This window comes from Lepidochelys kempii, chromosome 21 (assembly GCF_965140265.1).
Source record: "Lepidochelys kempii isolate rLepKem1 chromosome 21, rLepKem1.hap2, whole genome shotgun sequence".
NCBI classification, from domain to species: domain Eukaryota; kingdom Metazoa; phylum Chordata; order Testudines; family Cheloniidae; genus Lepidochelys; species Lepidochelys kempii.
The window spans coordinates 4,396,476-4,419,987 of record NC_133276.1 but is presented as its reverse complement, the minus strand read 5'-3'; the positions used below and the strand labels follow the sequence as shown (position 1 = coordinate 4,419,987).

General features: G+C 46.8%; 1 protein-coding gene across 7 annotated transcripts in view; it reads right to left on the bottom strand.

Annotated features, from left to right (window-relative positions):
- Positions 1-19,717, bottom strand: part of PLXNA2 (plexin A2) — a 320,304-nt gene extending 300,587 nt beyond the window's left edge. For 5 of the 7 annotated variants that reach the window (XR_012155790.1, XR_012155791.1, XM_073319578.1 and 2 more), the window contains exon 1: positions 19,200-19,717. The gene's annotated coding sequence lies outside the window, so the exon portion shown is untranslated. The remainder of the gene's footprint in view (positions 1-19,199) is intronic. The other 2 variants (XM_073319575.1, XM_073319576.1) reach the window with 1 other exon arrangement.
- Between the last annotated feature and the right edge of the window lie 3,795 nt (positions 19,718-23,512).

Sequence of the window (23,512 nt, the reverse complement as noted above, 5' to 3'; positions counted from 1 at the left end):
CTCAGCCAGCAGCACTGAAATGATTAAGAACATGCAACTGCATGTTTGCGGACAATGCAAATCCCTGCTTGGAAGGTGCTTCATGGCTAAATGATACATAATTCCATTTCAGGGGGGCAGGTATCTTTTCAGCATCTGAAATAAGCACTGAGCAGCCTCAACAGAAATATAGCCCCTTATACTGGCTGAAACTTGCTGTGCTCTGGGGGGTGTTTTTTCACCCCTCTGAGCGAGAAAGTTGCAGCGCTGTAAAGTGACAATGTAGACAAGCCCTTGCCATAAATGTGGCGGGGGAGGAGCAAAAGTGCATGTAAGCACTCAAATGGAGCATGTTTTGTGGTTAACATGGGGCCAGGCCTCCTGGGTGTTATATTCCAGTTCTGCCACATTTGACTTTTCCCCCTGCACTCCAGTATATCAAATGTGTTTGTCACAGCCTCTAAGCACACTTTAGTGGACATTCCAGTACACTGCCAGATTCCTTCCTATTGGTCTCTGTTGGTTTCAGTAGCCCCAGGACCCAAGAGATCCAGTAGGCCAGATACTTGGTTCCAAAATCTAGCCGTCAATTAGAATACTGGGGAATTACTACTGTTTATTTCTGTACTGCCACTGCTGTGCATGGCATCTGACAGACAGTAAGGGAGATGCAAGTGTTAAAAGCCCTTAAGTTAACAGCCAAACTAAATGGTCTATGCCAATACAGAACATCTCATGCCACTAAAGAACCCTTTAGCGTGCATCAAACCTGCCTGGCTTCATGCATAACCTTTAGTGGACATTTCAGGCCATGAAGTGTAACCAACTTTAAGGAAGTGACTTTGCCTCTCTGGGCCTCCATTTACCCATCTGTTAAACTGCCTCATTAGGGTGTTTGAGGCTTAATTAATGTTTACGGAGAGCTTTGAGATGCTCAGATGCTGGGGAAATGTAGCGCATTGGTATGAACATGACAGCTCCTTCCCTAGTCTGTTGCAGATAGTGACAACTGGCAGCTATGGGAGAATTCAGAGCAAATGGGACAGAGGTTGAAAATCCTCTGCAGGTCTCCAGTGGCTTCTCAGCCTTAACACCAACTCCTGCCAGTGGGGCTCAGGCACTGACAGGTGGAGTCCTTACAGACATTGTAACTTGCACCCTTTGAGCTCAGACTAAGAGGAGAGTGACAGCTGAAGAGCCCCTGAGTCTAGTGTATTCTCAGCACCTTCCCCAGGAAGCCGAGGAGCGGGCAATGCTTCCCACCATGAAGAGCATATTAGCATCTCCCCTGCAGGATTCTGATGTAGATTTCTACCTGGGAAAGTGGCTTCTTCCCCTTCAGCTGCTCCGTGCTCTTCAGCCCTGCTTTTCAATTTCAGAGCGCTGGCAGATCACTGATTAATTCAAGCTTATTTAATAACCCTTCTGTTTAGATGAAACAAGCTGTCTTGTTTTCTCTATTTTTAACACTGATTCTTGTTTCTTCGCTAAGGATTTTACTGTCATTTAGAAACTTCTCCCCCTCCAACCAAGCTGATAACAGGATGGAGAAAGCAGCTGCTTAGGCCTGTGCATGATCAGAGGTTACCACACAGGAGGCAGGGAAGCAACCAAGGACGACTGGACAGCCTGATGCGGTTCTGAGGGCCCAAAAACCTGCCCAGGGTAGAGTGAATGACCTCTCTCTTATTAATTACGGTAGTGTCCAGCAGGCTAGTTGAGATCCAGGCATTGTACAAACACAGTGAAAAACAGCTCCAGCTCCAGCGAGCTTACAAACCAAACGGACAAAATAGAGGGAATGTGAGGAAACAGAGGCACAGAAAAACAAAGCAACTTGCCTAAGCAGCAGAGGTAAGAATGGAGCCCAGGGTATCCCATCTCCTTGTCCAGTGTTGTGTTTGCTAGCCCAGAGCGCTTCTACCTTTCCCGCAAGCATCTCTCATGACGCTCTTGCTTTATGCACGAGAGAAGCTCCTCATAAAAACCTGCAAAGCCACTGCAATACCCTCTTTAAAACTCACCTGTGCCACGATGCTTACCAAACAATTGGCAATGGTGAGACAGTGGCATCTCATGACTGCTGCTTATTAGAGCAAATACACTTTTTTCACTCTTATGCTGTCTCCCCTCCATCTGCCTTTGTATATTGATTGTATTCACCTGCTGTCTCTCAGTGTGCTTAGTTCGCAAGCGCTTTGGGGCAGGGACTTCTGTTTGGGTGTCTACAGTGCCTCACACAATGGGCTTCCAACCCTTGACTGGGGCCTCTTGGCACTGCTGACAGTACATCCAACAAAAACTCTGACTCACTTGGGAAACAAGTTTTGAAGTCTCAGCTGTCTCCGGCCTGTTTCTAATTCAAAGCTGCACTTGTCTGTAGAGCAACTGAGTAATTTCCTTCCTACATCCAGACTATACTGGACTAGATCCAGCAGTGCCTGTAATGCAGAATATTCACCCAGGATTTGTAGGACCATATTTCACAGGGAAACAGCAAAATCTGCATATTTCCAAAATGCCTAGAGCTCCCCTCCTCCTCTGTTCCATCAGAAGAGTCTTCCTTTGGACCCATTCACAACAGTCTTCTTTCAGTGAATGCAACCAGCACCATATGGCCCTCTGTTAATTTCACCCTCTCTGCACTGCCAGTAGAGTGCTGTGAAAGGCCATGGTGCACACCAGTGCCAGCAGTCCAGATTGGATGTGCATTACTTTGCATTTATCAATACTGAATTTCACCTTGATCTGCCATTTTGTTGCCCAGTCACCCAGTTTTGTGAGATCTCTTTGTAACTCTTTGCAGTCAGCTTTGGACTGAAATATCTTGAATAATTTGGTATTGTCTGCAAACTTTGCCACCTCAATCTTTACCCCTTTCTCCAGATCAGTTATGAAAATGGTGAACAGCATGAGTGCAGATCCTTGGGGAGCCCCACTATTTATCTCTCTCCACTGTGAAAACTGACTATTTATTTCTACCCTTTGTTTTCTGTATTTTAACCAGTTACTGACCCATGAAAGGGCCTTCCCTCTTATCCCATGACCCCTTAGTTTTCTTAAGAGCCTTTGGTGAGGGACCTTGTTAAAGGCTTTCTGAAAATCCAAGCATACTATATCCACTGGATCACCCTGTTGTCACCCTCAAAGAATTCTAATAGATTGGTGAGGCGTTTCCCTTTACAGAAGCTGTGTTGACTCTTCACCAACATACTGTGTTCATCTATGTGTCGGATAAGTCTGTTCTTTACTAGAATTTCAACCAATTTGACTGGTAGTAAAAAATTAGACTTACTGGCCCATAATTGCCAGAATCGTGAGATTTTTATGTATGAGACTTGTGTGTCAAACAAGCCCAGTCAATTGTTTTGGGTCAAAACCAAGCAAAATTAAATGGTTTCACGTTAAATTTTGCCTTTGAACCTCAGAACTTTAACTGAAGCTCTGAGGATGAGAACCCGTGTAAAATGGAACCCCCTCCAGACTAAAAGTAATGTGTTTTACTTAAGACTTCGGGAAACACTTTCTTGATACAGGCCCAGTCCTGCCTCCATTGACTTCAGTGAGAGCAGGGGCAAATCCTCGGTTAGGCAGTGATAAGGTCCACAATACTGTTAAGCAAATGAACTAGCATAGATCACAAAACAAACTGAGCTACAAGGAAATTAACATTAAATCCTATTCTGTAGCAAGATGGCTGGATTAGAAGAGGCAACAGGAATTGCCAGGGATTAACACATTTATATTTTGCTTTTCTTCATGTTACATTTTGCATTATTTGGAAAAGCTTTTTTTTTTTTTTTTTTAAAAGAGGGAGAGATGGTATCAGATTAGCCAGAGGATGCTTGTCAACTATCATTTGCAGCTTTAAGAAAGAGAGATGTAAGTAACTACAAGAATTGCCAGGTGAAGAAAGTAAACCTCTACTCCAAACCCCTGAAGTAAGAACAATCAGACACACAAAGAGAGCACCTTTGTATTCCACTTTATGGGGTTGTTCGCATGCTCCCTATTGTAGGTTGCTTATGAAGGCTAGAAGCTGCACAAACTAGTTTCTTACTGTGGGACCCCAAAATTAGCCTTAAATGTCACAATTAGGTTGACCAGGTGTCCTGTTTTCGCCCGGACACCCAGTTGAAAAGGGACCCTTGTGGTTCCGGTCAGCACTGCCGACCAGGCCGTTAAAAGTCCAGTCAGGGGTGCTGCAGCGCTAAGGCAGGCTAGTCCCTACCTGTCCTGGCTGGCACAGCCGGAAGTGGCCAGTAGGTCCAGCTCCTAGGAATGGGGCCATGGGGCTCTGCATGCTGCCCCCGTCCTGAGCCCTGGCTCTGCACTCCCATTGGCTGGGAACCAGCCATTGGAAGCTGGGTGCCTGCGGGCGAGCGCACTGCGTGGAGCCTCCTGGCCTCCTTTCCCCCCGCCGAGGACCTGGACCTGCTGGCTGCTTCTGGGGCACAGCACAGTGTGTCAGGACAGGCAGGTACGCAGCCTGCCTTAGCCCCCCAAGCTGTGCCATTGACCAGGAGCCACCCAAGGATATGAAACTAAAAAATTCTGAAAAAAGAAAAGGAGTACTTGTGGCACCTTAGAGACTAACCAATTTATTTGAGCATGAGCTTGTGAGCTGTAGCTCACGAAAGCTCATGCTCAAATAAATTGGTTAGTCTCTAAGGTGCCACAAGTACTCCTTTTCTTTTTGCGAATACAGACTAACACGGCTGTTCCTCTGAAACCTAAAAAATTCTGGTGTTCTAGTTTCAAACAACTTTTCATTTAGAAATTGAAGCTAATTATAGTTTTAAAAAATGGTCAAAATTGAAGTGTTTTGAAATCAAAATGGAATGTTTCGATTGACCCAAACCTTTTTTTTTTAAATTTGGATTTTCAGTTCACAGAAGTTTTTGAGATTTTGACCTTTCATCCTGTTTTCGGATGGGAAATTATTCAAAATATCTAAAATTTTCTTGGCACAGGAAAACTGTTTCCTTTCTAGCTCTAATGCTAGGTATTGAAAACCTGGCTTGATGCACATTCAGCTGATAGATCTCAACTCACCAGCCTAAATCCTAGATCACCCTGGGGCAGGGGCAGTTTCTGTGTTATTTGTTTGTACAGTGACTAGAAGAGAGGGACCCCGATCCCTCTTTGGGGTGCCTAAGCACTACCATAATACAAATAATCATCAGTTTCCTGTCACCAGACGTTTCAACAAGGAGGGTCATTGGCACCAAATATTATGATTTTTTTTGTGATGTGGATGCTTGGGGCCTAAATTATAATAAGTGATTCTGGTTGCTCAACAGGAGAGATCTTTGAAGGAACCTGACTTGCAGTACATCTGAAAAATGGGACCCTTTCAAGTTGGGTATCCAAAATCACTATTCACTTTAGGAAACACAGGCCTTGTCCACCAAAAGTCAGACTAACACTCTCATAGACCACTAACCAGCTACTGGATGGTGGTAACTTTCAACCACTGCCACCCTGGGGACAAATGAGAAGTGGGGAGCTCCATCTGCAAAAACCAATCCAGCTCCCACCCAACTTTCTAGCACCGACTCCTTAAAACAGAGTTTCCCAGTGGCCTACAATCCCTTGAGCATGTTTTATTTTTTTAAACAAGTTACAAAACATGCTCCCAAGCCCTTAAAGAGCAGCTGCCTTTGTCTCTTCTGGAGGATTAGTTCTAGCATATCCCAGCCCATGACAATCTGTGACCACCTCAAAGTCAGAAAATTTATTTGGTGGAACTGATGTACCAGAACAGCTCACGCCACACAATTTCTATGCCTTGAAAAGCCCCGTTACCCAAGACCTTGCATCAGAACATTATTACATCCTGAGCAGACAAGCAAATAAGGGCTCCAAATCCTTTCTTCAGCTGAGCTCAAAAGTGTTTGCAGACTCCCCGTCGTTGCTATGTGAATTTAAAGCTTGCGCAGACCAACTGCTACTGCACAAGCACGAAGCGCTGCCCCTGCTCCCCAAGGCTCTATGTCTACCAGCCTAAACAAAATAGAACATAGCACACTGATCCGAGAAGATCCCATCATCTCTGCTGGATTTAACCCAGTAATAGTGGTAGAAAGCTCTAAGGTTAGGTATTGATCAATGGCTGATAAGAGAAAAATTCTGTAATGGAACTTTTGCTGCTGTACCACAGTCCAGATAAAGCATTATTGACAATGCAAATTCTCCCTCCGCCCCCAGCTCTACCATCTTTCATAAAAGGATCCCAAAGTGAATTACACCTTTGCACACCTACAAGGTAAACAAATATCAAACCCATTTCATAGACAGGAAAACGGAGAAGCACCACAAAGAGCCAGATTGCAAAGTGAATTCAGTGTCAGATTGCCAGCTGTTCTGCACCCACAGCTGGGGCCAAGTTTCGAAAAAAGCTCAGTTCCCATTTGGGCACATAAACAACAGCCAGATGTTGACAAATGCTCAGCACCTACCCTGCCTAACTCTTTTAAAAAATCAGGCCCCAAATTTGCGTCCCAAGCCCTGACAAAAACTCTGGCACTTGTGTCTTGACCAAAGTCTCACACTGGCAGACCAAAGAATGGAACCCAGAAGTTTTGACTCTGGTCCCTGTCTCTAACCCTTTGACAACAGTGCTTTTGAAAGAGAAATTCAAAAACACCAGGAGAAATGGATTATAGTGTTTGGGTGCTGGAGTAAAAGACGACGTCTGCGTCTCTAACTCAACAAGTTAGTGGTTCCTCATACCTTTGTGCACTTCAATAACCTAAGAGTCCATACCATCCACTTGCGTACTTCTCATCACAAAGCCAGTTGCTTGAGACACCTGTAGGATAGATAAGCTCACTGAGGCCTCCCTTCCTGAACAATTGGAGTGAGGTTATTTTGGGTCCTCCATCCTAACTGGAGTGAGAATTTGAGATTGGATGTTGCAATGGGGAGACTTGACTGTGTTATAACATCACGCCAGCACGATGCTTATAATACAAAGATTGTAGTATACTTTATCCCAAGTGTCCAATAGACCAGACACACTCAGTTTCTAACTCCAGGTCCAACTAATCTGTCAAGGATGGCAGCTCATGAAATTATCAATGTGTAATAAAGTGTTTTTAAAACTTACTATGAATACACTCTCCCCATCCTCCCCCACTTTTTAAAGTTTATATTAAAAATAGAGGACATTCACTGACAAAAAAGTATGTTAAAACATTAATGGCTGTGACAAACCAGCAAAAGGCAGGAAATTTGAGTATGAGGTCAATGCTCCATCATGCACTCTTGCCATTGTGCCTTTCAGGCTATTTGGCAGCTGCATGAGTTCAAGAGACAGCTTTCCATCTCTCTCTGTCCTGCTAATTCCAGCAGATCTATCTTGCCTCCAAGAACAAAAGTACCTGATACATCTAAATCATATTTACTGACTCTACTACCTTATAAAAGCAGCCAAAATGCTGCAGGTGCTGTACCTAGTGCTGCTTTCGTAGTATTCTTTAAGAAGCAGGGAGCCTTGGAATCCAGTGAAATGATTTTGTTTAACCATTTTAACAGTGCTGCAAATGCTCATGACTTTATCAGGAGACACAGTGTGACAGTCTATACCATTGTGTTCACCACTTTTATAAGACTATGATAAATGTTATACAGAGTATGCCTTGTGAGGTATCATTTGAAAAGTCATAATCTGCTGAACATTATTGTCCCAGTAAAATAATTGTACCAATATTGTAGGTGAAGTTACAAGATTCTACTATGTATCATTGCTGTAATGTGCTCCAAGTTTAAGAAAAGCAGGCCCATACCAGTTTCTCAGAAACTAAAGAGAGATCAACACCCAATCGGGTGTTAAAAGACTATCCCCTGTTTAAGCGGCCAGTCTCCAGCAGGAGAAAGGTGTGAATAAGAATTAAATTCCATCACAAGGACAGTTCAGACCTCATGTGCACCCAAGACTGCTTGTCACCTGCACCCCAGCTGGGGGTAATCCTCAAAGAGGGGAGAGTGGTATAAGAATGAGAGAGAGGGGCCTCCAAATCACCTCTCTCCCCCTCCATCTTTACTCATGGCAGCTAAGACACTCAAAAAACAAAGAAAGCATCACTGAACTGGGAGAACGGTGATTCTGGCTGGAGGGCTTTTCAGCCAGTACAGACTGCTGTAAACATATGGTGAGACAAAACCTTTTTTGCTTTTAAGTTCACTTAGCTTGTTAAATTATTATCAGGCCATTTTACTCTTATTTCTTTTGTAACCAATCCTGGCTTTTAAAATCTCTTTTCTGTAGTTAATAAACTGATATTATTATTTAATCTTAACCAGTGTGTGTTTGGAAGAGTGTGTGTGGAATACTCCATTTGGGATAACAAGGCTAGTGCATATCAATTTCCTCTGATGAAATGATGGACTTTTGATGAGCTTGTACTGTTCAGAAGGATACCGAACAGTATAAGACACACATTTCTGGGGGACTGGGACTAAGAATTTGCAGGTGTCGCCCTGTATGTAAAATCATGAGTGGCTGGCCAGAGCATTCATGTTACATAGCAGAGTGTTTTTTTGCATGCTGAAGGCTGCATGAACAGGCCAGGAGTGGATGTTCTCACAGAAAAGCAGTGTAAAACGCATCCTAAGCTAAAGAATTGAGGGCACAGCTGTTCAACAGTCCAGATTGTACCTTGGGTAATGTCACACACATTACTTGATGGTTTTCTTTTAAAAAGTCCCAGCTCCTGGAGTCATGAGAATCTCAGATTTCCTTCTTTTTAAAAGTAGGTTTCTAACCTCATGATTACAGAGAAAGGCTAGTAAAGTTGAATTCCACAGCCTCAGAGACCCGGAGGCAAATAAAAAGAACCCAATCTTTTAAAAACCTCATTTTTAAGCCAATCTCAAAACTTTGAAGGGCCATACCCATTATTTTTGAGTGCTTAAGGTTGGCAATGCTTCATACACAACATGATAAATTAACTGGATTTAATATCTGTAACCTTAAGAGCATCCCAGTGCCAGAGGGCAAGGGGCTCATTGGTACCAGGTAATGAATTTCAGCTGGCCTGACCAATTCAGTATATCCCAACTGATTAGGGTTACAATCTGTATCTAAAAGGTGTCATGTAACATGGCACTGGAAAACTCACTGACCATTACTAGTCGTGCATGATGAATATATGTGGCGTGTATTAAGAGTTATGGATATTTGCTTAGGCAAAGAAGGCAAGGGAGGCCAGCCCACTGGTGCTTCCGTGGGAGGCCCTGACTGAGAGAACATCAGCCATGGCAGAAAGAACAAAGACTTTTAAGAAATCTACCTTGAACAAAGACTGTAGCTGAGAGCTACTGCAGCAAAGCATTATAAGGCATTCAGGGTGGATAGTTCTCTGAAGACTTATATAAATCCATGGTACGCCCACATCTTGAATACTGCATACAGATGTGGGCTCCTCATCTTAAAAAAGATATACTGGCATTAGAAAAGGTTCAGAGAAGGGCAACTAAAATGATTAGGGGGTTGGAACGGGTCCCATATGAGGAGAGATTAAAGAGGTTAGGACTTTTCAACTTGGAAAAGAGGAGACTAAGGGGGGATATGATAGAGGTATATAAAATCATGAGTGGTGTGGAGAAAGTGAATAAGGAAAAGTTATTTACTTGTTCCCATAATATAAGAACAAGGGGCCACCAAATGAAATTAATGGGCAGCATGTTTAAAACAAATAAAAGGAAGTTCTTCTTCACTCAGCGCACAGTCAACCTGTGGAACTCCTTGCCTGAGGAGGTTGTGAAGGCTAGGACTATAACAGGGTTTAAAAGAGAACTAGATAAATTCATGGAGGTTAAGTCCATTAATGGCTATTAGCCAGGATCGGTAAGGAATGGTGCCCTAGTCTCTGTTTGTCAGAGGGTGGAGATGGATGGCAAGAGGGAGATCACTTGATCATTACCTGTTAGGTTCACTCCCTCTGGGGCACCTGGCATTGGCCACTGTTGGCAGACAGGATACTGGGCTGGATGGACCTTTGGTATGACCGTTCTTATGTTTTTATGTAGTGTAGCAGGGCATGTGGTAACAACCTCTTACTTGACCCGACTGCGGTCCCAGATTACTGACGCAGTATCTTATTCATCGGACCGCTATGCTCTGGTCTTGTCTACACACAAACTTGTATTGGTTTAACTAAATCGGTTTTAAAACACAGCTCTAGTTAACTGGATACAAATCTGTGTGTAGACTAGGCCCCTCCTTCTCCATCTTTCTCCTGACATCTTCTTGTTAGATACTGGCATCCCTGTAGGGTTGGATTACATAGGACTCCTACCATGGGAACCAAAGACCTGAGCCATGAAGCTGCCACCTTCTGTCTAGCTTACATGTGGCTGCATGTTGTCCCAAAGCCAAGGGCAGCTACCGCAATGCGTATCAAGCTACATCCTGATGACACAAGTGAGTCTGCCTAGATCAAAAACTGATGCATTTGGAGAAATCTCTTATGAACATTTGTTCCCCCAACTCACCAAGCCTGGCTAGAACATAGGTAACTTGATCCAAGCTGAGCTGGGCCCTGATGGCAGCTTTTGGAATAAATCAAGGTAGAGACATTTTCTTGAAAGTCTCCTCATGTAGAAGAGCAAGTGAGTAATCAGTGACACACTGCCTGAGAGACTTCCTGTTTTCTCCAGTATTACTGGACTTCCTGACACAAGGTAAAGGGCAGTCAGAGCTCTGTAGCTTGACACTGATCAGTAGCTGCTGCTGAATGAATTAAAATTGCTGTTCCCAAAGGGTGGTAATTGCCAGTCAGGAGCTGAAAACTATAATAAGCTGTTTCCTTTAGCTCTCAATGATGCTATGGAGAGTAGCCTCTCCCTGGACTATTAGCCTGCCTCCCTCCAAGGTTTGTGCTGGGAAAATGAAGGCTAAAAAAGCCCTTCCTCAAGTAGTGTGTGGTTTGGACGTGCATCTGTAACCTACTGGGCAGTGCTTTTTACACTTCCTCTTCTGTGCAGGTCCACAGGGGACATGAGGCGGTTACAGCCACAGCTACAGACCCTGACTCTTTACCTCAAGCTGCAGAAGCTCATGGTTTTGTCTCTGGAGGTCTCCAGTTCGGTCTCTGGTGTTTGTCATGCTAGCAGCCCTCATGCATCCATTTGGATCTTGGCAATAGCACTTTTGGGTCACCCTGAGGGGTCCAAGGCTGGATGTGCTCACTATCCTGCTGCCTGGGGTGCTCAGAAGCCAGGCACTGCACCACACCAAGGCTCACTCCAGCTTGCTAAAAAAAACATTGTCCCCATAAACTCAAGCAACGTGCTGGCCCTTATGAGCTTTGTACTGGATGTACTGACTTGTAACCAGTAGGCTGCTCAGAGGACCTGGACTCCTAGCATTGAGCTTGTGTTTGTTGTACAAATGTGGTAGTGGTGGGAAAAAAAAAAAATCACAGAGTGACAGACTTTCCGAACAGCAAACACTGAAAGTTTTATAGGGTCAAACCCTTAGGCCTAGCCCACACTAGAAAAAGTCTGTATCGGCAAAACTTCCTAGTGTAGACTCAGCTTATGCTGGCAAAATATACCAGTGCCTCAAACAAAATAAGCTATACCGACAAAAAGTACCAGTATGATTGTATCTACACTAGGACTTCTGTCAGTATAGAAATGTCTTAAGAAACCACACCCCAACTCTCATGATTCTACCATCAAACGTTTAAGTGTAGAACTGGCATTAGCTTCATTTAACCAGCTGGGATCCAGTTGTGAAGTGCTGGCTGGCTCCCACCTCACCTCAAAACAGCAGCACTCCAGGTCTGAGCAAATGTTTCTCTTAACACTCACTAACAGAGGATGGGGATGCACAATCTCACCAGGCTGGGAGGAAGGAAACTTTCCTTTCCTGTTTAACTTTCGGTGCTGAAACAACTGTTGTCTCGCTCGCAGTTTGGAGTGGACTCCCACTTGCTCCACTCTGCCATCCCTTGGAGGCTTAATGCGTGAGCCTCTGGCTGAAGCAACTCCTGCCTCTCCCTCTGCAGCTCACTCCCAGAGCATCTGGTTGTTTCATTAATGAGCCGTAAGAAAGGAGCAGCAGCAGGAGGGCAAGGTGAGAGGTCAACGTAATATTTACCCAGACATCACCTTTCACTTTTGCATGGCGGGGAAGTGACTTCAAAGCAAAGGAAGGGCTGCGAGACACATCCTGGGTCTGCTGGGGAGGGGGGGGGGAGGGCTGTGCTCACATTAACACAATACAGCCACTTCCAGCCCAGCTCCTGGCAGGCAAGGGAGGCTCCAGGATCTTTGGCAGTGCTTCCAAACCTCTGGTCCATAAGCCAGTATAGCCCCCTCAGACTGTTAGGAGTCTGCCTATCCTTCCCTCTCTAGTGCCACTTCTTGGCCTCCTGATCTTCCATAGAAGCCCTAGCCCGCCACAGGCAACCATGCAGCTTGGGCTGCTGGGCCCCAAATCCAACCCTCCTGAACACCCTTCATTTCAGAGCAGTTTGGATTTTGGGGCTAAAACCCATTTCTGCAAGCCACCCAGGCTCTAGGCAGGTTAGAGTGCGCAGCGATGGGTGGGAGGCTGGGGGAGCTGGCAGGAGTAGTCAGGATCTCTGGAGAGCTTGGAACTCCCATTGATCTCCAGTACACTCATTGCAATTCTCCAAGGTAGACAAGAGGCTGCCCCACAAATGTGCCTGTTCTTCAGGGCAACATTTTTAAGGCACCCTAATGCCACAGGCCACGCTGTGTGTGAAACCAACATAGAAACGAGTGGCTAGGATGGGGGCATGCCACAGGTAGGATTTTTAATTTCCAGACAGAGATATCTCATTTGGTGACTGACCATGTGCTATTGAGCGATGTGTTTGTACATCAAACCTTTTACGAACACACTGCTAAGTTAGCGTGCTTGTGCTTACATCAGGAGGACTCCTGGGTTCTATTCCTGGCTCTAGCAATGCCTTACTATGAGAAGACACCCTCACACTGCCTCAGTTTCCTGATCTGCAAACCAGAGGTGGATTTACCTCTCCTACAGCTGTAGAGGAGAAGCTTAATACATGTAAAGCACTTTCGTATTGGATAAAAAGGATGAGAGAAATGCCACAAATTGTTAACAGTGTCTAAGGCAAATCATTGCTTTAACATCATCCTCCAGGGTATCACGCTCTGAGTCCCACCCTCAAACCTTTCAGTGCCTTGCAAACTCAGGACGAGCTCTGTCAAAATCAACATGCCCAGCCACCTAGCACTACTCTTCACACAAAAGCCACTTGGAACGTCACAGAGACGGTGGGGATAGAACTGACATCCTCGCATTCCAAAGGCACAGGACATTATCCCTTCAGCTCAAGGGGAACCTCCATTAGCTCTTAGCACTGAAGGGCCTATGACACATAGCTGTGTAACTCCAATTCCATCCAGCTGGGCAATGGTGAACACACACGTATAATGGCATTTCACCCGGGTGGATGCTGGCTATGTTGGGATAAACCCAATGGTTTGGCTATTCCTGCACAGACAGCAAGCCACTCCCTATATTCCCGCTACAACAAAGTGGGCATATTCACCTGAGCAGCCTTTAATCGCCTCTGTAGATTGCTAGTGCTCTTCAGCCAAGGGACTGGAGAGCAGACCTCCTTTGCTTTCCTGTTGCAGCGGAACAACCTACATCTGCACTGGGCAGGATGGAGGGCTTGGCTGACAGGGCTCAGCCCAGCTCACTATCACTCTTCCTTTTAAGATGATCTGGACTTTTTTTTTTTATATATAATGTGATTCTGATGCCTTTTATCTCCTGCTCTGAATGTAATTTTAGCCCAGGCAAAGCAGGATTAAACTTTCATAACATGATACATTTATCTCGCTTTTCATCCCCTCTTCCCCCGCTCCCTTCAATTTCACCCAACGAGAAGCAGAGATTACACCGAGAAATATGAGAAGGGATATATCAGATCAGAACAAGGGAGGCCACTTTTTTCTCAGCACCCCGTCTCTGGCACGTACCATCCCATGGAGCAGCCAGAATCACCATTTAGCCAGCAAAGTTAGGCTAACAATATTTCTCAACCTCACTGAAATACAAGGCTGGATTATAACTCACAGAAAAGACCCAACAGAGAACACACAGCGGAAGATTATATTAGAGAGATACATCACTGACATATGGTATGCTCGCTTATTTCATCTTACTTTATTTATTTATTTTCAAGTCTTGCCAGAGCAATTTTACCACCACCTGAGAACATCTCGCCACTGCATTCAGGCCACAGCACGTGAGGCAGAAAGACAAACCATGCTGAGGAGATTCCAAGTACACCTCTCTCCTGGATACAGGGGGTGTGGGTTGGATGAGTGTATGTGGGGGGGGGGGGTGGAAATCAGCTACAGCCAATCTGATTTTAATGTTTTCAAAAATTCCCAGATAAGTCTTCCTGCCTCCCCCAAAAGTTCTGTTTCCAGTAACAGGTAGGTCTCAGCAAAATGGTGGGTCAAATCAAACTGTCAGTGGGTGCTGCTCATCTTAGTGTCTCCTTTCACCATATGGGACCAGTGGCATTTTAGTGATTTCCCAAGTTAAATTTGGTGACAGCTCACTGTCCCCCCTTTTTTTAAACTCCCACAAAAGCAGCTGTTTAGTACCTTTCAGCCAGAACTGCAGGAACCCCCCTCTAGTGGAGTGAGATGGTATTTCAGGTGGCCCACAACCCATTCTCATTTGCTCTTTGAGCAATAACAGTATCGTAGAAAATTCAGTCCCACTCAGACTCACAGCCCAGCCTGGGGATGCATTACTTTGACTAGCTTTGAATTGCTACTGTTGTTTGGCCTGAGCGGTTCCCAAACTGCTTCGGCCAAAGGTGGATTTGAACGAAGCATCCTGGTGTAGGGAGGGGAGGAGATGAGTGGGAACGAGAGTCAAATGATGGAGCGGGAGAGCACAACTTTCATTCTCAGTTTGTTCGATAAAGATAGTTTAAAAATAACCCAGAACTAAACCGACAATAAAATCCCTTTGCAAAGCAAAAGCAGGATGACTTTTTAGGCAGGTTTTTAACCCCCAGAAGCCTGGATTTGAGAACGAGGCTCAAGCCACAGGTGACATAAGTCTGATGTGCTCAATTCAGCCTTTTGCCATAGATCTATTTCCTTAACAAACCTGATTCCCAATTCTGAAACAAAACTGGGTTGGTGTAAGGGGTTAGCATGGAACAGCAGCCTTGCTGCAGGCTAGCGCAGCAGAATGCTTGGGGACAGCATACCTGCCACATGCCTTTCTCTTCAAAACACCCCAATAAATATATATTTTCCCTTTAGCTACAGAGGAAGAATACAAATATAAAATCCTTTTAGGCAGCAGCAGCCTCCACTTCCCAGGTCAATATATTGCCTGGATTCTTCTTGCGTTCCCAATTTCTCTTCTGTATCCTGAAGCTGTCTAACAACTACTCCTCACAGACAAAGAACTTTCCGCTGCCTCAGCCCAAAATGCCTTTTAGTCTTGCAGACAACTGAGGTAGGATCTTATGGAGGCAAAGAGGGCAGAAGAGGGAAGATGCATGGCTCTAAGAAGCCAAGGAGTAAGTGGACATACTCAGGTCACACGTAGGATGCTCTTGGCCATAATCGTAAAGGCACTAGGGATCCAGACTGTGGCCAAACCCTAGGAAAAAAACTTGATAGTACTCCCCCCCCCTTCCCCTCTTGTCCTTTGTTGTCCTCGGAGCCTCTCAGCCAAGCTGGTTAAGAGATTAACACTCTAAAAACCACATTTACTCTAATTAGCCATGAAATCTTTGTAACTAAGTGAAAAATGTTTCCCTTGAGGGATTTTTGTCCATTCATCACTGTTTGAATTGCAGGGGAGACAGAGAGAGATGGGGGGGAAAGGGAAAAAAAATTAGAAAATTCAGACCTAATGAATTAATAGCAGAACGCCCAAAGGGGAAGCGGACTACAACTATAAAATGCAAGCAGCTCAAAGGGATGATTCGGAATTATTTCTAGTTAACAGACTGTAACACAACACTCCGGTCTCTCTATGATTTGGGTAGCTTGGCTAGCAGTCCCTGGATCTCTCATTGGTAGTGCTGGACAGAAGTACATTGTGCCCCCCAGGCTATGTGTACAGACAGCTGTGTGCAACTACACCAGGAGACAGCTGGGTAAGGAGGGAGATAGGCTAGAAACAGCCATCAGTCCCCTTGCACCGGATTTTTAATCATTATTTTACTACGGGAAAGCATTAGGGAAGGGCTGGGGTGGGGGGAGAAGCAGGCAGAAAATCTTGCCACAGCTTAGATCCATAAATATTTCATATCACCAGCATAAGAACGATTATATTGCTTCCAGCTCCTTTTTTGTGTATTTTAGACGTCTCACCGCCTTCCACTTTCTCCCCCGTTTGTGTGTTTCTTGTAACAGGCCCATGAAATAAAGATTAGCTGAATAATCAAGAGTGTTTAGAAACGTGAAAGGGCCGGTCTCAGGAGCACCACAGGCTCAGGCTCACCATTCTCAATCCCCCGCACCGCCACCCCCTTAAGAATGCCAGAGACAGAAGAAGGAAGCAAAAAAACCAAAAGCCCCCAGGCTGGAATGGGAAGGTTCGGGGAGCAGGGTGGATGGGCACAGAGCTTGCTGTTCCTCACAGAAAGGGATCTCTAGAACAAATGTGAGAAGAGGGGACGTTGTCCACCACTACCCCATTACATGTTTATTGTTCAAGTTGCACTGGGCCAATTAAAACAACTTGATCAGTGCAGCATTTGGACTGAAGCATGGGTGTGGATGTGGGCATTTTTCTGCCTGTGATGGATTTTACCTTTACCTGGTAAACCAGGCCTCCCTGAACAAAGATACTTCGAGAAGTAACCTGGCAACCTTTGGCATGCACCATGTTGGCACAAAAGAGGAGGCCTGGCATTTCCCCTAGAATCTTTCCTCCACACAAACCCTGCAGCACCCAGTCCTTATCTCCCAAGCAGCATGCAGGCTCAGTGGAAAGATTCCTATCACCTGAGAACACCAGTGCTAAAATCCACCCAAGCCATCGGGTCATTCCCTCACAACTTGCTCCAGGCTTCAACTGCACAGAGTTTCCACAGCTGGCCTGGAAGTGCTGAGGCTCTGAGGGGCCAGTCAATGGGAACCCTCATGCACAGCATGAGAATCACATGGCTTCCTGAGACACCCCACAAACAGCTCCCAATGTCATTTCCATTTAGCTGCTTTGCAAGCCAATTTGTCACATACCAATGTGATTTGCTGGAGAGAGTTAAAGAGCACAGGGCAGCTGGAGTAGCTCTTCTCCACTGTCACAACATACATACTGGCATACAGTGGCCAGAATCGATTGTTTTTTTCCTCCTGGTATCTAACCGCATTGAGGGAAGTTCAGGTTGTTCTGCTGAGGAGCAGGGGAGAGTCGAGGGTTAACAGGACGAGTAACACAGGGTCTGATGAAAAGCACAGGGAGAAGCTGTTCCTATCATGTTTGTGGATTCCGTGCGGATTCTAAACAGCATCTGTTACCTGTTCCCACTGCACAAACTTGTTATAAGCCAGGGGGAAACTCCACAAATAATTACCTCCAATAAAGATATAAAGGCAATGAAGAGTAAATTGGGTTACTTTATCTTCCTGCAACGAGCACAGCAGAGATGGTTAGGAGAGTTGAGTGAAGTGCTGTATTTTGCTATACAAGCCATTTCACAAGAGAAATTGTACATTTTAGTTACTCTTTAGCTGAACCGTTTTTCCAAAATCAAAGCTATTTCCTTCGGCTCCCTGAACCGCTCTTAACTATGCTATTGCACGCAGAGTGAATGGGAAATTGGCCAACGACAACAGCGGAGGTAAATTATTTTATAAAAGGACTAAAATCTCTGTGTTTGGGGGGAAAGCCCCCTCTGTTCTGAAGAGGGCACAGATTCTCCTTGAGGCAGCCGGCTCTCAGCTGCGGAAGTAGGTTATTTGACTTAACTTTCAGAGACATGAGTATCAATGGGGATGGCCAACGAAGGAGAGCGGGGTCTATCTCCCAGAACTCAGCTACGAGCTTTCAGACCGAATCATTTCGCCACTGAAATGCCAAGAGCTAGACAAATAATGGGGGAAACCCCTTAGCAATGGGGTTTTGTAGCATCGTCCCCTGCTACTACTGCACCCTCTCTCAGCGCTGAGACAATACCCTGAACTACCGATCACACATGCACAATTGCCCACTTACTAAATCCCCCCCCCCCTTAATGCTAGCCTATGACACTGGCCTGAACACAGAATTATTAACTCAACCTCGGTCGCCCCAGCCCCACAAAGCATGGACACGGCTCGCACATAAGAAAGGTTGGCATTGGGCTATTCTAGGTTACACCGGGGGCACGAAGTCGAGAGGACAGTGGGCGTAGATGTCCTGTGCACAGAGACAAGCCTCCCTTACAATTACACATGGGCCAGCCGAACAATTCAGGGTTTGATGGGATTGAGGAACACACACACACAGAACCTCGGATTTCTCTGGAGAAAGCCCAGACTGATTCACTTCTCACCCCCTGCCCACCCGGCTTCCACGAGAGATTTTTGCAGCATTTGGGAGTTTTCATGGGAACACTTTTTGGTATTCGGGAGCGCTGGGGAGGGGAGGGAAGACTCTCCTTGTCAATGGCAACGTTTTGGTTGCTTGCCTCCTCTGATGCACTTCCTCCCCCCAGATCGTGACCTCCTGGGAGAAAAATGAAGCCGCTGAGATGCAAGGAGGAATGCAATCCATGTACAGAATAGCTAAACTAAGCCAAAATAAAGGAGAACCTAAAAGGGAGCGTGGGTGGGGTGAACCGAAGGGCTCTCTTGATGTCTCTATTGCCAGTGGATGAGGAAGCGGGGCAGGATGCTGCCGCCAGGCACACTCCGCTCCAGAGGTGCGGGTTCCCAAGCGCGCTGTCTGCAAAGACAAACATGTCACCGAGGCTTCCAGCCTAAGCCACGCAGCAACACATGAGGCTGGAGCCCCTCACGCTGTCACACGTTACACGTCCACAAGGAAGTGGCTGGGGTCCTCTATGGGGGGGGGGGCATCTCCCTCAGTCCCTCCTCTCCAAATGCATTGTGTGATTGTATCAAATGACACGGGGGGGCCTCTTGCACCCCGGAGATGCATGCCGAACAACGGGGGGGCAGGCGAAGGGTCAAGGCACAAACCCCCTTTTGCCAGCCCCGGCTTGATGACTTACCAAACCTCAAGGTCCGCTCCCGTCTGTCTCCTGGGGGGGGGGGGGGCGGACAGCCTCCCCGCCGCGCCTCCTCGGAGTTAGGGACAGGTGATCCACCCGGCCCCCCGCTGCATGTACATCCACCGCAAGTCCCCAGCTCCCGAGCCGTATTCCTGCTGCAGGCTCCCCGCTCTCCCCGGGATCCGCCGCTTCAGGCAGTCCTTGCTCTGAGCCCCGGTGCGGCCGGCTGCCCAATTACGGCCGTGCCGAAACGGTCCCGATTCCTCGCCTTTGCCCACCTCGCCCTCTCCCCGGACATGAGCCACCCCGGGCTCCCCGCCTGCCCTGCCCCGCTCCCCGGCTGCGGGGAGCTGCTGTCCCCTCTCCCGCGCCCTGCGAGCCGAATTTCCCAGGAACTGCGGGCTCCTTCCCCCAGCTCCTGCCTGGCACTGGAAGCTCATCCCCCCATCAGCAGCAGCAGGCTGGCTGGCGGGCGGCTAAAGCCTGCCTCCCTGTATTACCATGGAGCTCATTAACATACCGTCCCTGGGCTTAACCCTTCCCCGGCCGAGCCCCGGGCAAGGGGGCACCCCGGCTCGCTCCCTCCCTCCCTCCCTGCGGGGACGGCGAAGAGAAACCGGGCTGGGAACTCGGCCCAGCGCCGAACGAGACCCGCCCGCACCCGCCAGCCCGGCGCCGCCGGGAACCCCCGTCCCCGCGCCCGAGAAACCGCGGCGGACACCGGGGCTGGGCCAGTTTGGAAAGAGCATTCCAAGGCCCCAGGAACTGAAGCCGGGACAGGCACCCCGCAACCTGCCTGGTTCACCTCCGCCTTCCGGCGCCGGCCGCTCTGACCCTTTCCCCCATAAGGGGGCAGGTGTTATTGGGGGGAGCTGCAGCTGCGTTTACATTTTATCCTCTTAACTCACCCACACCGTTGGTCAGGAGACCCTCCTGCCCGGATCAGCGTCTCTGGCCCTCATTTGATACAGGCCAGGAGCAGGCTCCATCAGCCGTTGCCAAGCCCCTGAACCCTCCTGCAACCCAGAGTTATGTATCTATAACCTTCCCCTCTACTGCAGACTGTCAGCTCTGAGAGGCAGGTATCAGCTACGGAGTTAGAAGGGATGTGGTCCAGCAATCATAGAAAGGGGCTGACAATCCCGACTCCTGGGGTCTAGGCTGAGCTGGGCCATTGACTTGCTATGTGAACTTTGGCATTTTATTTTTATGCTACTGGAATGAAGGAAAGGGGAAAACAGGCACCAAAGAATTAGGTCTTCTGTGCTTCAGTTTCCCCACCTATGACATAAGGAGGGAACCTCACAGAATTGACATAAGGCGTAATAACTAGCCTTTTAAAGCACTTTGAGATTCTTGGTCCACAAAGAACCAGGTAAATGTAAAGAATTATTAACCAGCAAATGGGGAGACCAAACACAGACTTAAAGCACCCCAGCTTCCACAGTCCACAACCCACTCACACAGCACTGAAACCTGAAACCCCTGGGGTTCTGTATCCCCCCTCCTTGTCCTACATTAACTGAGCACTATTAAAAAGCCTGGTTCCAGTTGTGAGGGCTGAGACCTTGGAAATCTAGGCCCCCAGGTCTTGGAACCTCCTACCTTGGAGATCTCCTTTTACTCCTCATACACCAGCACAGGTGTGATTGGTGTAATTACCTATCTGGAGAAGGGTCTGCTAGAAGATTAATCTCAGACCGTTTTCCTTTAGAAATTGCTTCCCCTTTTGACCTGAATTAACCCAACCTGTTGTCCTCCAGGCGATAGTGGAGGGCAACTGAAGGAGGAGGGGAAGGGTGGGCGATTTGGGTAGTTATTTTGTGCTATTACACATCATGGCACTGTTGCTTCTTTTTAACATATTTGTCAGAAGCACCTACTGGGTCCAGCGTGGGGGCTCTTCTGGGGTAAATAAATAAATTAAATCTGCTTTCCTTAAAAACAAACAGTCCACGTTCCTCTCCTTAGCCGGTGTCACTTCCCTCCTATATCAGAGTTAGGTACTGCCCTCCCACCCACACTGGTGGGTTGCCATTCCAGTAACGATTTAAGCCATGGGGTGTAGTGTTGCCTTGTGTTATGCTCTGGAGAGTTACCATGGCATAGCATGTGGAAGAGCCTGGGTGGGGTGATCTCAGAGTTGGAGACTGACACTCTTTAGAGAAGTCCTTTGACTGATTTAGATAAGGATCACATCTGGAGAAACACTCATAGTAACTGAAAAGCAAAACCAAAAGGGAAAGGTATGTACAAGAACAGCTGAAACTTTCGATCAAGTCCACTAACTGCCATGGGGAGACAGACAAACAATACAGCCACCTACATGGCTTCCTAGTTCTACTGTGAAGAGCTCCTGAACATACACCATCACCACCCCCGCACTAAAATAAGAGCAGCTGCCAAAGGCAGCTATTTATTCAGCAGGGCCAGGTCATATGGCTGCCTCCTGTTTAAAGCTACAACCACACAGGTGTATATTTTAAATGAACACACTTCATCACTGATAGCAGAAAGCTAGAGCCTGACTCGGACCCCAAAAGGATTCCCAGGCTCTACTTCCTAAGCTTTTTAATAAAGGAGATACTTTAATCAATCCACACTCCTGCCGACAAATCCAGGAACACAATCAAGGGGAAGAAATTAACTCTAGTGTAGCGATTCTCTAGCTGCCCTCTAGTGGCAGGTCACATGTCTGCAGCTAAAAACACCTGGGAGAGAGAGAAGAAGGGAAATTTCTTCCCTGAGCTCTCCATGTTCCCTCTAGCAGGAATATAGAAGCAAAACAGACTCAGCTGTGTGCCAGAAAGGAGGGGGCCAGTGCAGTCGCTCTCCCTCGCAGCCCGTGGGCTGCCTTTTCCCCTTGCAGGAGTGGGTTAGGAATGCATTTGTTGTTTTTTGGGTCTTTTTTGAGGCTGGCAGGAAGGGGAGAAGAATCAAACCTACAAACCTATTTCTGTTGCTTGCAACTAAAGTTTAAAGGAGCTTCCCAATTTGGGAAGGTGGGGGTTGTAAAAGGACAATAAATTTAACTCCTGCCCCAGGAACCAAGTTGCACAGTGGGTTGTAAATACTCCTCTACGATGGGTCAATTTCCCCACTGACTATGTCTGCTAATATTCATAGAAGGATTTTCTTTTTAAAACACATCCCCTACAATTCTGAAGAGCATAGAAAGGAGGTGTCCCGTCTCACCTATCCTGCTTAAGGGCCGGATCTCATCGCCATTGGAGTAAATAAGAAGACTCCCACCGACTTCACTCCAACTTGGCGTGGACCCTGTATTGGGGATATTTTTGATGTTTTGCAAGGATATCTAGGACACAGATGTTTAGATCAGGAGGATGCTCAGTGCCTGCAAGGATCATGCCCTTAGCAAGCTCTGCTTTTTCATTATTCTGTCCCTGCCTGATATATTGACTGTGTCTTTCCTTCACAGCAAACTGCACTAAATCCCATTACAAATACCAGCTTTGGTTAAATGATCGTCCCGCTAATGCAATTTCTCCTTTCACAGAAAGCAGTACAAGGCGGGTCAGAGCATCTCAATCATTTCTCTCCTCTTTGCAGGACTGCATCCTGTTTATTATTTATTAGTGGCAAATTGTTTTTGGGTATGGAGGGTCTATCTCCTGCTAATTACAGGACTTCTGAGCTAGGGAGAGGCCTAAGAGGATAGCAGAGAAGGCTACAGTATGATACACGTGAGGAGCCAGGGTTTATTTTGGGGCATGAGGTGCAAAACAGCACTGATCTGGGATTCACCGTGGGCTGTCACAGCTAGAGAACATGAGCTGATGAGTGATGCCATTTGCATGACCAGTCCAGTGGCTGGCTATATGTGCTTAGGTTTCAGAGTAGCAGCCATGTTAGTCTGTATCCGCAAAAAGAAAAGGAGGACTTAGTCTCTAAGGTGCCACAAGTACTCCTTTTCTTTACATGTGCTTAGGCACTAGCATGTCCTTACCTGAAACAACTATCGGGGAAATTCTCATTTGGACTTGTGTGTCCTCCCATCCCTGAAGCTGATTATATGTACTAGTGCCTAAGGATCACAGGAAGCCCCCTTTTGGCACTAGCAGCATGCAGTAAATAATTTACAGGCAAAATGAGGGTGAATGGAGAAAACAGATCACACAGAGCCAAGGAGCTGTCCCTGCTGGGAACCAAACAGGCAGGACCTGCATGAAGAGCAATAACTCATCAAGGCATCTGCCTCTGCAGCCCTGGTACTCTCCAGTATGCAAATCCCACTTTCTGGTGTACTTTATACAGTAGCTTGGCTCTTACAGCTGCAAATCAAACAGGGCAGG